The 18192-nt window shown below is 42.9% G+C and overlaps 1 long non-coding RNA gene across 2 annotated transcripts in view; it reads right to left on the minus strand.

The window, feature by feature from the left end:
• The window catches only part of LOC134356093 (uncharacterized), a 150297-nt gene that overhangs the window by 111497 nt on the left and 20608 nt on the right, over window positions 1-18192 (minus strand). The window contains exons 2-3 of one of the 2 annotated variants that reach the window (XR_010020282.1): window positions 16510-16629; window positions 9214-10591 (exon numbers count right to left, since the gene is read on the minus strand). This is a non-coding gene — a long non-coding RNA (uncharacterized LOC134356093). Of the gene's footprint in view, window positions 1-9213; window positions 10592-16509; window positions 16630-18192 lie in introns of those variants that run through there. The other variant, XR_010020280.1, reaches the window with a different exon arrangement.

Raw genomic sequence — 18192 nt, forward strand, 5'->3', positions numbered from 1 at the left:
AGCACCGACACCAGCCTTGACGCCACGCCACACTGCTTCCAGCACTGACGCTCCTGGACGCTGCAAACAGGTGACACCACGGCTTGAGTTCCTGGCCTTGCTATGACAGGCCACACTGCTCTCCCACTGTTTCGCCAGTAAACCGGCCACTCGCGGCATTCTGCACTACCAGTGTCCCAACAGTCTTGAGATCACAAGCAAAGCAACTAAGACAATCACTCGCTATTAGACTGCACGCCGCCTACGAGCACGGGCGCCTCTCTGACGCAGGCAGCACCACCATCCACACCAAATCGAACTCCTGCAGTTCCTCTGCCAACGAACAACTCGCTGATGAGGTAGACCTGCAGTACTTTTAAGTTCTTAATTCCCCTTTCATTCTTCTAAACTCCCAAGAGTACAGGCCCAGAGCCATCAACCCCTCCTCACACATTAACACTTTCATTCCCAGAACCGTTCTCATGAACCTTTGGTTATTATTATTCCATTGGTTGTAATGTGTCAGCAGCCAATCGAAGGACTGGGACAGTGATGTATTAATGCAAGCTATTTCATTAAAGTTACTTAAAGATCATTCCGCACTTTTCTTGTGTTGATGCTATTATTGCAGTAGAGACGTTGAGGGAGACATCAGTCCCATGCCATTGTGTCACAAAATGTTTTTTCGGTTTTTCACTGCTGCAGATCATGGACCCATCCAGGGCTTATTCAAGGTACAAGTTTGTTTAATGTTATTTCCAGTACAAGTGTGAAGGAGAATGAAATAATTGTTACTCAGGCTCAATAAACACAATAATATCATCATCATCATTATACAACGTGGGCGATCATGGTCTTTCCAGGACCATGCTCCTGTGGTAGTAACAAGAAGAGGGGCATGTCCTTGTGGTGTGGATCTTGCCTTCTCGATGGCCTCGTTGATGGGGTGAGGGGGGGTACTGTGCCCATAATGGAGCCTGGCAGAGTCCACAGTCCTCTGCAGCTGTTTTCAATCCTGTCCATTGCAGCTTCCATACCGAGCAATGATGCAACCAGTCGGAAAGCTCTCCGTCATACATCAGTAGAAATCTGTCAGTCTTCAGTCTCCTCAAACTCCTCGCAAAATAAAGCCACTGGTGATTGCCCAGGACAGGTCCTCTGAGATGTTGATGCCCAGGAACGTGAAGCTGCTCACCCTTGATGAGGACTAGTGTGTGTTCTCCTGGCTTCCCCTTCCCGAGGTCCACAAATCGATTCCTTGATCTCGCTGATGTTGAGTGCGGGATTACTATTGCAACACCAATCAATTGTGTGATCTGCCTCACCACTGTGCACCTCCTCATCACCATCTGATTTTCTACCAACAATAGTCACAGAATTTTTATGGCAGCGGAAGAGACCATTTAGCCCAGTAGATCTGCAGTGAATCCCAGCAGAGCAGCCCTATCAAGACCATTGCTCGGGTCCCTGCAAATTATTTTCCTGTAAATGTCCGTCCACTTTTCAAAAACATTGCCTAATTTTATTTCTATCATCCTTACATCTACTCTTTTTTGGATTGGAAATAAAATTAAACGGTGCTTTTGAGAAGTGGAACAACATTTACAGTAAAAGATTACATTAAGGAGACTCTGTGTAGAGTATTCTCTTCCTGTCAAGGCATACGACGTTGCCTTTCCCAGCACCAGCAGGTTCACCTACCTGGGCAGCATCGTTCAGCAGGATGGTGGGACAAGGGACAACTCCAGTGCAGGCTCATTAGGAGCATCTTCAGATCAATGAGCAACGTGTGGGGATGATCCAAGTACAGCATCCACACCAGGTGAAGCTGTACCAGAGTCTGTTCTGTCCACACTCTTCTGCGGGTCAGGACGTTGGTGCATGACTGCGAACAACTTTGACGAGCTGTTGTCACTCCACACTGTGAGCCTCTGGAAGATCTTCTGTATCTTCTGGCCAAGAAAGCTCTCCAAAAGCACCCTGCTCCTTCAGTGTCACCAAGAGGACATGGGCACAATCATCATTAGGAAAAGTTGGGGATGGATTGAGAATGTGATGAGAAGAGAGGCCAACACCATCATCAAGGCCACATTTCACTGGATCCCTGAAGGACGGAGGAAACATAGGAGACAAAAGACAGCTTGGTGCCATATCGTAGAGGCAGAAATGAGGACCCTGAACTATACCTGGGGAAATAATAGAGAAAATGGCCAAGGACAGAGAGAGATGGAGGACCTTCATTGGTAGCCTAAACACCAGCGGCATAACAGACAGTAAGCAATTAATCATCCTTACTGTCAAAGATTGAGATTCTAAGTACATTTATTATCAAAATATAAATACAGTATGCAGGCTGCACAAAACAGAAATACCATGGAATCCATTTGAAGAAAACATCAAGCACACAACACGCGAAAAAAAGAAAAAATTGCGCAAATGGCCAAAAGCAAGCAAAAAACACACAGAGTATTAAACATAAAACCACAGTCCTCGAAATGGTCTTGGGGTGATCAGTTTTGTTCGATTCAGTTCAGTTTACAGCTGTGTTGTTCATTGACTGCAGACAGCGGAGCCAGACCGTGCTGAAGCATCCCGATCAAGTCACGCAAAATAGTGGGAAAAGAGTAACCAGAATCCAGAAACATGTGGAGTGTGAACCACAGGGTCCTCTAAAAAAGAGCCCACCGCCACAAGCTTTGCCAATCAAACCTCGCCCAAAATCCAAGACTCCTGCACCTCCCTCCCGCAGCGCAAGCAAGGGGGAGGAGACTGGGCAAACTCAGGCGGGCGGTGAACGTCTGCTCACCTTCTGCTCTCATCCTTATTGATTTTAATCTTACTCAAAACTTTCATTGCCAAGGAGTAATGGACTCAATTCTGTGTTTACGCTCTGCCTTTCGGCCGTATACTCAGATTCAGAATCAGGTTTAATATCGCTGGCATATGGCATGAAATTTGTTAACTTTGCGGCAGCAGTACAATGCAATACATGATAATATAGAAAAAATAAGTAAGTAAATCAATTACAGTAAGTGTTAAATAGTTAAATTAAAAATAGTGCAAAAACAGTCATAATAAAAGTGAGGTAGTGTTCATGGAATCATTGTCCATTTAGGAATCAGATGGCAGAGGGGAAGAAGCTGTTCCTGAATCACTGAGTGTGTGTCTTCAGGCTTCTGTACCTCCTTCCTGACTATAAGAATGAGAACAGTGCATGTCTTGGGTGTTGGCGTCCTTAGTGATGGACGCCACCTTTCTGAGGCATCGCTCCTTGAAGATGTCCTGGAAACTATGGAGGCTAGTACCCAAGACAGAGCTGACTAATTTTACAACTCCCTATAGCTTCTTTCAATCCTGTGCAGTATGCACCCCCCCCCCCAATACCAGACAGTGATGTAGCCTGCCACAATGTTCCCCATGGTGCATCTGTAGAAGTTTTTGAGTGTTTAGATGACAAACCAAATTTCCTCAAACACCTAATGAAGTATAGCTGCTGTCTTGCCTTTATAACTGCATCGATATGTTAGGATCAGGTTAGATCCTCAGAAATCTTGACACCCAGGAACTTGAAATTGCTCACTCTCTCCACTCCTGATCCCTCTATGAGGATTAGTTTGTGTTCCCTTGTCTTACCCTTCCTGAAGTCCACAATCAGCTCTTTGGTCTTACTGACATTGAGTGCCAGGTTGTTGCTGCGACACCACTCAACCAGCTGGTATATCTCACTCCTGTACTTCCTTTCATCACCATCTGAGATTCTGCCAACAATGGTTGTATCAGCAAATTTATAGATAACACTTCAATCTTGCTCTCAAACTCATCATATTCCCCCAGAGACAGCAAAAGCACCAGATTGCTCAGTCGTCCCAAAAACACATCATCAGAATGTAAATCACAAGCTCCAATCGCACACAGATTAGAAGTATTCCTGTTGACTGCTACTCTCTGCACTGTATTCCTTTGCATCACTTTGCATATTTGGTCTATAAATTCACTCCTGTTCTGTATAATCCTTGAACCATCTAATCCCGGGATTATTTTACCCTCTACTCTATCCAAACCAGTCAGATCTTGTACACCTTTCAGATTCAGTTCCAGGTTTATTTGTCACGTGTACATCGAAACATAGAGTGAAATGCGTCATTTGTGCGAACAATTAACACAGCTGAGGGTGTGCTGGAGGCAGCCCACAAGTGTCGCCACACATTCCAATGCCGACATAGCATACCCACAATGCTCGGCAGAATGGCACAGAACACAACAACAGCAAAACCAGCTTTTCCTCTCTCCTTCCCACACACACAGACACACACGGACATAGTCAGACCTTCATTAAAACACCAGTCACCCTTCTTGGGTCTGAGGAGCTGCTCTTGGGAAGATAAAAGATTTTCAATGGCATATGACTGAAAGAAAACAGTGTTATGGAATTAAATGTCCAGTAAATAAAATGGAGATTGGAACATAACACACAGAAAAGATGAAACCTTTTAATTTTCTCTCCATCTCATTTGAAATATTTACAAGATATCAGTGAAGCCTAAAATAATCAACACATAAGATTCTGCAGGAAGTCCAGAGTAAAACACAAAGTGCCAGAGGAACAGGTCAGACAGCATCGGCGGAAATGAATAATGAGGTGATGTTCTGAGCTGAGATCCGTCATCAGGACCCAGTGCTGTCCACAGATGCTGCCCGACCTGCTGAGTTCCTCCAGCACTTTGTGTGTGATGTCTGAAATAACCCCAACTTGGATTTTACATGTGATTGCTAACAGCATTAACATCAGCGTAGGAGACGTTAATAGGAAAGGTTAGCCGCTTTTACAGGCCGGGACGTTCTGGAGTTCAGAGTTCAATCGCGGCGCCGTTCTGTAGGGAGTCTCTGTACTCGTGATCACTGTCAATTGCCTGTGATTAGGTTAGCGTTAATTGGGTTTGCTGGGGGGTGCTGGGACAGCATGGCTCGAAGGGCCAGAAGGGCCCACTCCGGGCTGTATCGCTAACTAACAAACAGAATAAATATTACCACAGATTGCCTTCATCGTGTGCTTCTGCCTACAGTTTCTGCTATGATTTGCTATTTAACCAACGTGCTCTGACTTGCCTTCTGTAAGACCTAGCTTCGCAGTTACTCTGATACAGCACTTTAAGGAGCAAACATTCCAGAGGGCGAGAAGGGGACACGGCAAAGTGGAATCCAAGAGATTGTGTGAATACCCTAAGGGTATCCAGGGAAAGATCAATGGATCAGTGAGGATCCATAGGCAATTCCAAATGAACTTTTCTGAACTGTATTTACCGTGGAGAGGAGTCATAGAGCCCTACAGCATGGAAACAGGCCCTTCAGCCCATTTAGTCCATGCTAACTCGTTCTGTGTAGTCCCATTGACCAGGACCAGAGCCCTCCATACCCCTCCCATCCAAATACCTATCCAAACCTTGCTTAAGCATTGAAGTCACCCACCACTTCTACTGGCAGCTCGTTCCACACTCTCATGATCCTCTGAGTGAAGAAGATTCCCCCTTAGATGTTTCACCTCTCACCCTTAACCCTCTACCTCGAGTCTCAGCCAACCTCAGTGCTTGCATTTTCTCCCTCATAATTTTGCATTGAGCGATAAAGCTGAGGGTAATCAAATCTCCTCTCATTCTCCTACACCCCAGTGAATAAAAGTCCCAACCTATCCAACCTTCCCTTATAATTCAGGTCCTTAAGTCCCGGCAACAATTTTGTAAATTTTCTCTGCACTTTTTCAATTTTACTAATATCTTCCCTGTAGGTAGGTGACCAAAACTGCACACAATACTCCACATCAGGCCTTACCAATGTCTCGTACAATTTCAACATAAGATCCCATCTCTACTCAATATGTTGATTTGTGAAGGTCGTTGAGCCAAATCTTCCTTTACAACCCTCTCTACCTGTGACGCCACTTTCAAAGAATTATGGACCTGTATTCCCATATCCCTCTGTTTTTGCATATTGGTTATTATCTGTCCCGTTGGGTGCAGTCAATCATTGATTCTGTTGTGTTTCTTGCCTTTACTGTGAATGCCTACAAGAAAATGAATCTCAGGGTTGTATATGATGATATATATGTACTTTGATAATACAGTTACTTTGAACTTTGTGCCCAACCCGCCGACTTCCCCTGGCAATTCATTCCAGGTTTCACTACCATCTGCAGTTACTCTCAGTACTACAGCTGTCAGTCACAGAGTCATACATTACAGCACAGAAGCAGGCACTTCGGCCCATCTAGTCCATGCTGAAATATTGGTCTTCATAGTCCTATCAATGTGCAAACAGACCATAGCCCTCCGTACCCCATCCATCCATCTATCCAAATTTCTCTCACACCCACATCCACCACTTCCGCTGGCAGCTCGTTCTGCATTCTCACTACCCTCTGAGTGGAGAAGTTCTTCCTCACGTGTAAGTTTCCAGCTCCCTGAAAGTGGTAACATAATAATTTAGGATGATAAAGAATGCGTAACACATACCTAAATTATTACAAATGTGTTGCTAAAGAAGGTAACATTCTGGACCACTGTTCCCTCTAAGCTGTGCAGGTGCATGGCCTCGCTGTAGCTAAAATGCTCCCATGCACATAGCCTTTGTTGCCACACAGCTGGAATTTTCTTTTATATAATGTTAATACAATTTTGAAATTATGTTATTATAACTTTGGAATTATGCTAATATAATTTTGAAATCTATGTTAATTGTGAACTACCCTGTAGTTAATTGTGTTAATGAACATAATCCAAAAATGTTCTAAATAAAAATGTATCACAGACTTCGAAACATTTTAGAGTTTTTTACATTTACAGAGTCAGTGTTTCAAGTTACAACATTGTTAAAAAATTGTAACAATAAGAACAGAATGGAAGTTGGTAGCACATGGTTAATAAACCGCCTGCCTGCTGAACATGGATGTCGTCCAAGTTTAAAAGTTTGTGGAACATGGAAGATTTTCTTGGTTGTACTGTACTTCACTATATCTTTGATTAATAAATAAAATCAAAAGTGTGTGATTTTTCAATTTCATTCTAAATATTCAGAGTATGCATATTACCAACAAAGTGTTTAAAATGCCATGCAATTTTCAGGCTCTGTAAAACTTTCCTGCTCAGAGCAATGGTTGGTCCGCACAACTGTAAAAAAAAATTAGATGGAATGTTCTGGACCATGCTACAGCCCGACTAAAGACACCACATCCTGTGCTCCCACACTTCCCACCCAAGAACATTCTGACAATGCTATGATTCAGTTCATCCCTGCTGTTCTCACTGGAGTTTAGAACAATGAGGTGTGATCTCATTGAAACTTACTGAACATTGTAATGTTATTCATCACAAACGAGTGCAGATGTTGGAATCCAGAGTGATGGATTTCAACAATAATATTACATTGTATTCCCGCACTCAATCGACTTTAGAAGAATGGGGGTGGGGGGGGGTACCGGATATTGAAGGGTCTAGAACAGTGTTTCCCAACAGGGTGGTACCACCCCCAAGGGCTCAGTCACATATCCTAAGGGGCGTTAGGAAGATAGAAGTCATCAGGGGGCGTTTAAGATTCTTTGGGGTGGCGGTAAGCGGCACCCCAATTTGAGGCACAAGACCTAACCGACCGTTAGTAGAGCAGGCACTTCCAAAAAATAAGGATGAGGCATTGTAATATAGGAAACGTAGAAAAACTACAGCACAATACAGGCCCTTTGGCCCACAATGCTGTGCCAAACATGTACTTACTTTAGAAATTACTGAGGGTTACCCATAGCCCTCTATTTTTCTAAGCTCCATGTACCTATCCAGGAGTCTCTTAAAAGACCCCACTGTATCCGTCTCCACCACTGCCACCAGCAGTGCATTCCATACACTCACCACTCTCTGCGTAAAAAACTTACCCCTGATATCTCCTCTGTACCTACTTCCAATCATCGTAAAACTGCGCCCTCTCATGCTAGCCATTTCAGCCCTGGAAAAGAGCCTCTGACTATCCACACAATGAATGCCTCTCATCATCTTATACACCTCTATCAGGTCACCTCTCATTCTCCGCCACTCCAAGGAGAAAAGGCCAAGTTCACTCAACCTATTCTCATAAGGCATGCTCCCCAATCCAGACAACATCCTTGTAAGCCTCCTCTGCACCATTTCTATAGTTTCCACATCCTTCCTGTAGTGAGGTGACCAGAACTGAGCACAGTACTCCAAGTGGGGTCTGACCAGGGTCCTCTGTAGCTGCAACATTACCTCTTGGCTCTTAAACTCCGTCCCTTGGTTGATGAAGGCCCATGCACCGTATGCCTTCTTAACCACAAAGTCAACCTGTGCAGCAGCTTTGAGTGCCCTATGGACTCAGACCCCAAGATCCCTCTGATCCTCCACACTGCCAAGAGTCTTACCATTAATACTATATTCTGCCATCATATTTGACCTACCAAAATGAACCACCTCACATTTATTTGGGTTGAACTCCATCTGCCACTTCTCAGCCCAGTTTTGCATCCTATCAATGTCCCACTGTAACATCTGACAGCCCTCCACGCTATCCACAACACCCCCAACCTTTGTGACATCAGAAAATTTACTAACCCATCCCTGCACTTCCTCATCTAGCTCATTTATTAAAATCACAAAGAGAAGAACCATTGCTCTGCAGGCAGTGATCACTCATAGTCACAACGTGTCTGAAAATTGGCAACCTCATCTGACTTTACCAACCAAACAGACATTATTGGGGATGCATAAATTATCAACCAGCGCGCCCAACAGTTCCCCTTGACTTGCAGCATGGAATGAATTCATGCAACTTAACAGTCGGTAAGTCGAGTACACCCTCTCAACTTTCTCTACAGATCTATGGAAAATAGGTCACGCAACAATGCAGCGCTGGCCGTAACCAAATGGTGAAATAGAGCCAATCAATGAACTTACTGAAGGTGAGAATTCCTGTTGAGGTGTTGGAAACAACCTTGGCTTCATACATACAGTTAAAAACACCTTTGGGGATTCTGAGACACTACATGATTGTTCAATTGTGCTAACTGAAACAGTTAAAGGTAATTTGCCAAACACCAGTTCCCTCCCAAATAACATTCAGATTCCAATCTGAATCCTTGTCAACGTAAATTTTGCTGTTGTGATCATCTTCATCTTCGCCTCGCTGTTCCTTTGCATGCTGCTATCATCATTCCATCCGCGTCAAGTTGCTGCTATTGTCAACATCCAATAAGCATTCCCAGATTGTGTTAATTTTTTATTTCATTAATGATGGATAAATACATATGGTGTGATCTCTATGAGTCTGAAGGTGGTGACGCCCTGAATTCTAATCCTGCTAAAAAACAGAAACTACAGAAAGTGCATCAATACAATGTCACATACTTGGAGTATGGTTTTCTTCTGTTCCTGTCAGATCGGTGACACGCCATGTGTCTTATTTGTAATAGTGTATTGTCTAATGAAGCCGTGAAACCATCGAGATTGCTGGAACACTTCTGTAAAAGACAGCCTGAAAAAGCTACTCAGTTCCAGAAGATTAAAGAAGCATTTGAAAGGCGTTACACACTTGAGTCATTTGCCAAGAAAGCTAAAAATAACCTTGATAGTGGTCTCATTGCTTCTTATAAAATCTCCAAAATGATAGCAAAGTGTGGAAAATCTCAGTCAACTGGTGAAAGATTAATAATGCCTGCTGCATCTTGCTGTATCACTGTTCTCAAATGGATACCAGTATTTTAAAATCAATGCCTCTGAGTAATAACTCTGTAGCCTATCATATTGGCAAAATGAGTGAAGACAAGTCAACTATGCACAGAGCTACAAAAAAACAAAATTTGGGATACAACTAGATGAGTCAACTGTGTGAGACAATGAGGTATTGCTAATGTACGGTTTATCAAAAATGGAAAAGTTTATGAAGAGATTCTCTTTGTAAAAATTTAAAAACAAGTATCAATGGGGAATCAATCTACAACAAGCTCAAAATGTATATTGAGTATAAAAGTATTCCAATCAAGAACATAAACAAGAGAAAATCTGCAGATGCTGGAAACCCATGCAAAATGCTGGAGGAACTCAGCAGATGAGCCAGCATTTACGGAAAAGTGTACAATCAATGTTTTGGGCGGAGCCCCTTCAACGGGACTGCATTACAGGACAGGACTGATTCGGAATATAATTTCTTGTCAAACAGATGGAGCGCCATATATGACAGGTCACCATGCTGGTTTAGTGACATTTATGATAAAAGAAATTCCAAGTCTGTTTGCAATCCATTGTGTAATTCATTGTCAACATCTCGCAGCCAAAAACTTCAGCCATTGACTTTCTTCAAGCATGACTCTTGTAATATTTGCTATCAACAAAATTAATGCTCTTACATTAAATGGCAGAATATTTCACCAGTTATGCCAAGATAACGATGAAGAGTTTGAACACTTGCTTCTTCACACTGAAGTGTGTTGGCTGTCAAAAGGCTGCTGCTTAAAATGTTTCTTTGATCTTTTTGACACTGTGGTTAAATTTTTGCTCAAAGTTGACAAGAGCCTGGGAACAAGGTTGAACCTCTCCATGGAGATGTGGTATTCCGAGCTGATCTGTGTGATAAAATGAACATTCTAAATATGAAACTGCAGGGTGAAAATTTCAATTTAATCCAGGCAAAAAGTGCAGTGTCCACTTTTATTGGAAAATTGGAAATATATCAGCAAAACATTGGGAGTAGAAAGTTCTCACAGTTTCCCTGCATGGAAAATATGGCATTCTCTTTCACAGATGGTGATTTGCAAGAGTACTGTTTACACCTGTAGTCACTGAAGAAAGATTTTCAGAATCAATTCAAAGAAATTCTGTACTGGGTAATTAACCCATTTCTTTACAAGGTGGAAGAACAGGAAGAGAGCTTGCAAGAAGAAATTATTGAAATTCAGAATGATGAAGAAGCAAAAAAGTTTTTCCAAAAATGTCAGCTTTTGTGGTATGTAGCTACACTGTCATACAAAGTTTCCTGGTCTTTGGAGAAGAGCCAAGCTGCTCTTCATTGCATTTCCATCCTCCTACCTTGTTGAAAGAGGCTTCAAGTGCAGTGAACCACAAACTCACAAAAGACAAGAGACCACTTGGACATTGTTACGTGTGGGGACTTAAGGCTTTTGGTGTCACAACTTGAACCAGATATTTCAACGCTTGAAGCTCAAGGATCACGTTGATATCAAAGCTGCTGTACAGTGCACAGGTACTGAATAAGCTAGGTTTAAAGACAAATAAAAATTTAAAGCAGAATTATTTTTCTTATGTTAGCATATGGTAGACATGTTTTTACACAATGGGGGCGCCAGACAGTATGTTGTGCCCAAGAGGGCCATTGGCAAGTATGAAAGTGCTTTAGGGGGCATTGGAATAAAAAAGCTTGGGAAACACTGGTCTAGATCAAATGGATGTGGAGAGGATGTATGGGGGAGTCTAGGACCAGTGGGCTCAGTCTCGGAATAGAAGGACATTACTTTAGAACAGAGATTAGGAGGAACTTCCTTAGCCACAGGGCAGTTATTCTGTGGAATTCATTCCTACAAATGCTGTGGAGGCCACATTATTGAGTATACTTAAAGTAGAAGTTGGTAAGTTCTTGATTAACCAGGGTGTCAAAGGTTAGAGGGAAAAGACAGCAGAAAGGGGTTGAGAGGGATAATAAATCAGCCATGATGGAATGGTGAAGCAGACTCGATGGGCTGATTGGCCTAATTCTGCTCCTATGCCTTACCAGTCCTATGGTCTTACATAGGCAAAATCTGAAAGCAGTAAAGCCCACTAATAACGTGGTAAATATATGGTCTGAGATACTAAGAGATACCATGAGATTGCTTTGATTCAACTGATTGTAATATATTTGAACTGGTACTGACAGCACTGATGAAAGCACTGACATAGTTACTTCCTACATCTGCTTTTGTGAAGGTTCCTCCATCACAGTAGCACAGTGGCTAGTGTAACACTATTACAGTGAGCGCCGCAGTCTGTAAGGAGTTTGTACGTTCTCCCCGTGAACACGTGGATTTCCTCCGGGTTCTCTGGTTGCCTCCCATGTCCCAAAGGTGTACGGACTAGTAGATTAATTGGTCACATGGATGTAATTGGGCGGTGCAGGTTTGTTGAGCCAGAGGGGCCTGTTACTAAATTAAATACAAGATAAATCCCCACTAAAGCAAGATCCAGAATCAGGACTGAGAAGGGAGTTAGCCAGTGCAGAGAGCAGAAGGGGAGTGGCAAGACCGGTGACTGATGGTCTGAAGAGGGGGCGGTGCGGGGAGACTGTCTGGCAAATGATCATTGAAGGCAAATGGAGAGGGAAGGAAGAAGAGAAAAGCACGGTGAAATAGATGGAGCCAGTTAATGGAGGGACGGATTGTGAAGGTTGGAAGCAGCTGCTGGAGGGAGATTAGACAATAAGACATGGGAGCAGAAAAAGTACTGGAAGCCGATGTCACTTTCTTGCCCATTCTCCTAATCTGTCTAAGTCCTTCTGCATTCTACCTGTTTCCTCAAAAATACCTGTCCCTCCTCCAATCATCATATCATCTGCAAACTTTGCAACAAAGCTATCTATTCCTTCATGCAAATCAATTATATTCAGCATAAAAAGAAGTGGTCCCAACACCGAACCCTGTGAAACACTACTAGTCACTGGCAGCCAACCAGAAAAGGATCCTTTTATTCCCACTCGCTGCCTCCTACCAATCAGCCAATGCTCTAACCATGTTAGTAACTTTCCTGTAATACCTTGGGCTCTTAACTTGCTAAGCAGCCTCATGTGTGCCACGTTGTCAAAGGCCTTTGAAAGTCCAAATATACAACATCCACTGCATCCCCTTTATCTACTCTACTTGTAATCTTCTCAAAGAATTCCAACAGGTTTTTCAGGCAGGATTTTCCCTGAAGGAAACCATGCTGACTTTGTACTATCTTGTCCTGTGTCACCAAGTACTCCATCACCTCATCCTTAACAATTGACTCCAACATCTTCCCAACCACTGAGGTCAGGCTAACTGGTCTATAATTTCCTTTCTGCTGCCTTCTTCCTTTCTAGAGGAATAGAGTATAGGAGCAGGGATGTGATGTTGAGGCTCTATAAGGTGCTGGTGAGACCTCACTTGGAGTACTGTGGGCAGTTTTAGTCTCCTTATTTAAGAAAGGATGTGTTGACGTTGGAGAGGGTTCAGAGAAGATTCACTAGAATGATTCTGGGAATGAGAGGGTTAACATATGAGGAACGTTTGTCCACTCTTGGACTGTATTCCTTGGAGTTTAGAAGAATGAGGGGAGACCTTATAGAAACATTTCGAATATTGAAAGGCATGGACAGAGTGGATGTGGCAAAGTTGTTTCCCATGATGAGGGAGTCTAGTACGAGAGGGCATGACTTAAGGATTGAAGGGCGCCCATTCAGAACAGAACTGCAAACAAATTTTTTTAGTCAGAGGGTGGTGAATTTATGAAATTTGTTGCCACGGGCAGCAGTGGAGGCCAAGTCATTGGGTGTATCTAAGCCAGAGATTGATAGGTATCTGAGTAGCCAGGGCATCAAAGGTTATGGTGAGAAGTCAGGGGAGTGGGACTAAATGGGAGAATAGATCAGCTCATGATAAAATGGTGGAGCAGACTCGATGGGCTGAATGGCCAACTTCTGCTCCTTGGTCTTATGGTCTTAAAGAGTGGAGTAACATTTGCAATTTTCCAGTCCTCTGGCACCATGCCAGAGTCCAATGATTTTTGAAAGATCATTTCTAATGCCACCACAATCTCTAACGCTACCTCTTTCAGAACCCTAGGGTGCAGTTCCTCTGGTTGGGGTGACTTATGTACCCTTAGGTCTTTCAGCTTTTTGAGCACCTTCTCCCTTGTAATAGTAACTGCACTCACTTCTCTTCCTTCACACACTACAACATCAGGCATACTGCTAGTGTCCTCCACAGTGAAGACTGATGCAAAATGCTCATTTCGTTCATCAGGCATCTCCTTGTCCCCCGTTATTAATTCTCCTGCCTCATTTTCTAGCGGTCCTATATCCACTCTCATTTCTCTTTATTTTTAACATACTTGAAAAAACTTTTACTATCCACTTTGATATTATTGGCTAGCTTGCTTTCATATTTCATCTTTTCCCTTCTAATGATTTTTTTAGTTGCTCTCTGTAGGTTTTTAAAAACTTCCCAATCCTTCATCTTCCCACTAATTTTTGCTTTGCTGTACGCCCTTTCTTTTGCTTTTACATTAGCTTTGACTTCCCTCGTCAGCCACGGTTGTACTATTTTACCATTTGAGTGTTTATTCATTTTTGGAATACATATGTCCTGCACCTTCCTCATTTTTCCCAGAAACACAAGCCTTTGCCACTCTGCTGACATCCCTGCCAGCAGCTCCTTCCAGTTTACTTTGGCCAACTCCTCTCTCATACCATGTAATTTCCTTACTTCACTGAAATACTGTTACATCAGACTTTACTTTCTCCCTCTCAAATTTCAAGTTGAACTCAATCATATTGTGATCATTGGCTCCTAAGGGTCCTTTTACCTTAAGCTCCCTAATCGTTTCCAGTTCATTACATAACACCCAATCAGTATAGCTGATCCCCTCATAGGCTTAATGACAACCTGCTCTAAAAAGCCATCTCTTAGGCATTCAACAAACTCACTCTCTTGAGATCCATTACCAACCTGATTTTCCCAATCAATCTGCATGTTAAAATCTCCCATGGCTACCATAACATTGCCGTTTTGACTCGCCTTTTCCATTCCCTGTTACAACCTGTGGTCCACCTCCCAGCCACTGTTGGGAGGCCTGTATATAACTGCCATCAATGTCTCTTTTACCCTTGTAGTTTCTTAACTCAACTCACAAAAATTCAACATCTTCTGATCCTATGTCACATCTTTCTACTGATTTGATACCATTCTTTACCAGTAGAGCCACACCACCCCCTCTGTCTACCTTCTTATCCCTCCGATATAATGTGTAACCTTGGACATTCAGCTCCCAGCTACAACCATCCTTCAGCCACAATTCGGTGATGGCCACAACATCTTACCTGGCAATCTGTAATATTGCAACAAGATCATCCACCTTATTTGTTATACTCCACGCATTTAGATACAACATCTTGAGTAAAGCATTTGCTGTCCTTTCTGACTCTGCATCCCTAATGATTTTGATATTCAGCCTATTGGCTGCAACTAAGCCCCATCACTTGTCTGTCCTTCCTTCTATCTTTACTTTTTTGCTAATTACGTAAAAGTAGTATTTCATGAGTTCTGAATGACTTTAGGATGTTCTAGGATTATAAAGATCAGCGTAATCTGACACATATACTGAAACATGCAGTGAGTTGCATCAAATCAAATCAGCGAGGATTATGCTGGGCAGCCCGCAAGAGACTCCATGCTTCTGGCACCAACACAGCATACCCACAACTCACTAACCCTAACCGTGGGAAGTCTAGGACCACAGGGCATTGACTCAGAACGCAAGGTCATTCCTTTAGAACGGAGGTGAGGAACAATTACTTTAGCCAGAAGGTGGTGAATGTGGATCTGAGGAATTCTTTGCCACAGACAGCTGTGGAGTCCAAGCCATTGGGTATATTTAAATTGGAGGTTGATAGGTTCTTGAGTAGAAAAGGTATCAAGGGTCAGAAACAGGTCTATTATCTACCTATTTATTTATTTACACTGTGCTACAGGACCATTCTGGTCCTTCGAGCCATGCCGCCCAGCAACCCCTGATTTATTCCTACCCTAATCATGGAACAATTTACAGTAACAGTTACAACTTTGGACTGTGGGAGGACACCAGGGCACCTGAAGGAAATCTATGTAACCAGCACCCCTGGCAGGGCATTCCAAGCACCCACCATACTCTGCGTAAAAATCTTACCTCTGTGATTCCCCCTTATACTTTCCCTCAATCACCTTCAATTTTTGCCCCCATGTCTAACTTGCTTTCCCTCCATTTCCATTTATACTTTTGTAAATATTCAGTTTTTATTATTGAACATTGGTCTCAAGTTATTGTCAATATCTGGAGAATTAATTGTCTTCCCTACTGCCATGATGCACCAAAACATTTCCGATATTTTTGCAAATAACTAAAACTTTGGATTTGATGAGTTATTTATCAAAACAATTCTAGGCATAAGTTGCCCTATTTGATATGTGATTTCAACAGCAGCCACCACCAGGTAGGTTCAGGAACAGTTATTACCCTTCAACCATCAGGCTCCTGAACCAGCGCAGGTAACTTCACTCACCTCAACACTGAACTGATTCCAGAAAGTCACTTCCATGAACTCGACAACTCATGCTCTCAGTATTATCTTTTGCACATTGGTTGTTTGTCATTGTTTTTGTATATTTTTTCATAAATTCTATTATATTTCTTTATTTTCCTGTAAATACCTGCTAGAAAATGAATCTCAAGGTAGTATATAGAGATATAGATATACTTTGCTGATAAATTTACTTACTTAGGTATGATGAAGTGTCAGTTCTTTGCAGCTTCTCCAAGATGCCAGACGAGAAGTGCCATTTCTCTCTTGTCCAGCAGAGGGCACTGTTGCATCATGTAACCTGAAGACCAGCCTCTGCTGCAAGACATGAGCACACAAACACGCAAAAATCAGAGTCAAAGCCAGGTATAATATCACTGGCATATGTAAGTGCCGGGCCAGATTGTAAAGGACAGGTGTCAGGGCCAGAGGCGAGGAATGGGCCGGTTCAAATCACTGCTCTGTGGACTCAATTTTGTGAGCTGCAATTCTCTATGCTATTCACTTATTTTCATTGTTTATTTTTTCTTTTTTTCTCTCTGCACATTGGGTGTTTGACGGTCTTCTTTTGTTTAAATGGGTTCTCTTGTTTTGTGGCTGCCTGTAAGAAGGCAAATCTCAAAGTTGTATGAAGTATATATATAGGCATCCGTTAGTCTCATGGATTTGCGCCTTGGAAGGTTTTCAGGGCGCAGGCCTGGGCAAGGTTGTATGCCCATGCTGCAAGTCTCCCCTCTCCATGCCACCAATGTTGTCCAAGGGAAGGGCATTAGGACCCATACAGCTTGGCATCAGTATCGTCGCAGAGCAATGTGTGGTTAAGTGCCTTGCTCAAGGACACAACACGCTGCCTCAGCTGGGGCTCGAACTCATGACCTTCAGATCACTAGACCGACGCCTTAACCGCTTGGCCATATACAGACTTTGATAATAAATGTGCTTTGACTTGACTTGAAATTTGTTGTTTTGTGGCAGTAGTACATTGCAAATTGTAATAAAAACTGTAGATTACAGTAAGAAGTATATTGGACCATAAGATATAGGAGCAGAATTAGGCCATTTGGCCCATCGAGGGAGAGAGAGGGAGAGAGGAGGAGAGAGAGAGGGAGGGGGAGAGAGAGAGAGAAAGTAGAGCAAAAGTAGAAAAACAGTAGTGAATCCATGAACGCTACTTCATTATTTTGATCTTTTTGTAATATTTATTTATTTTTTATATATTTCTATTGGAACATATAGAAACATAGAAACATAGAAAATAGGTGCAGGAGTAGGCCATTTGGCCCTTCGAGCCTGCACCGCCATTTATTATGATCATGGCTGATCATCCAACTCAGAACCCCACCCCAGCCTTCCCTCCATACCCCCTGACCCCCGTAGCCACAAGGGCCATATCTAACTCCCTCTTATATATAGCCAATGAACTGGCCTCAACTGTTTCCTGTGGCAGAGAATTCCACAGATTCACCACTCTCTGTGTGAAGAAGTTTTTCCTAATCTCGGTCCTAAAAGGCTTCCCCTCTATCCTCAAACTGTGGCCCCTCGTTCTGGACTTCCCCAACATCGGGAACAATCTTCCTGCATCTAGCCTGTCCAATCCCTTTAGGATCTTATATGTTTTAATCAGATCCCCCCTCAATCTTCTAAATTCCAACGAGTACAAGCCCAGTTCATCCAGTCTTTCTTCATATGAAAGTCCTGCCATCCCAGGAATCAATCTGGTAAACCTTCTTTGTACTCCCTCTATGGCAAAGATGTCTTTCCTCAGATTAGGGGACCAAAACTGCACACAATACTCCAGGTGTGGTCTCACCAAGGCCTTGTACAACTGCAGTAGTACCTCCCTGCTCCTGTACTCGAATCCTCTCGCTATAAATGCCAGCA

Source organism: Mobula hypostoma, chromosome 1 (genome assembly GCF_963921235.1).
Source record: "Mobula hypostoma chromosome 1, sMobHyp1.1, whole genome shotgun sequence".
NCBI classification, from domain to species: Eukaryota; Metazoa; Chordata; class Chondrichthyes; order Myliobatiformes; family Myliobatidae; genus Mobula; species Mobula hypostoma.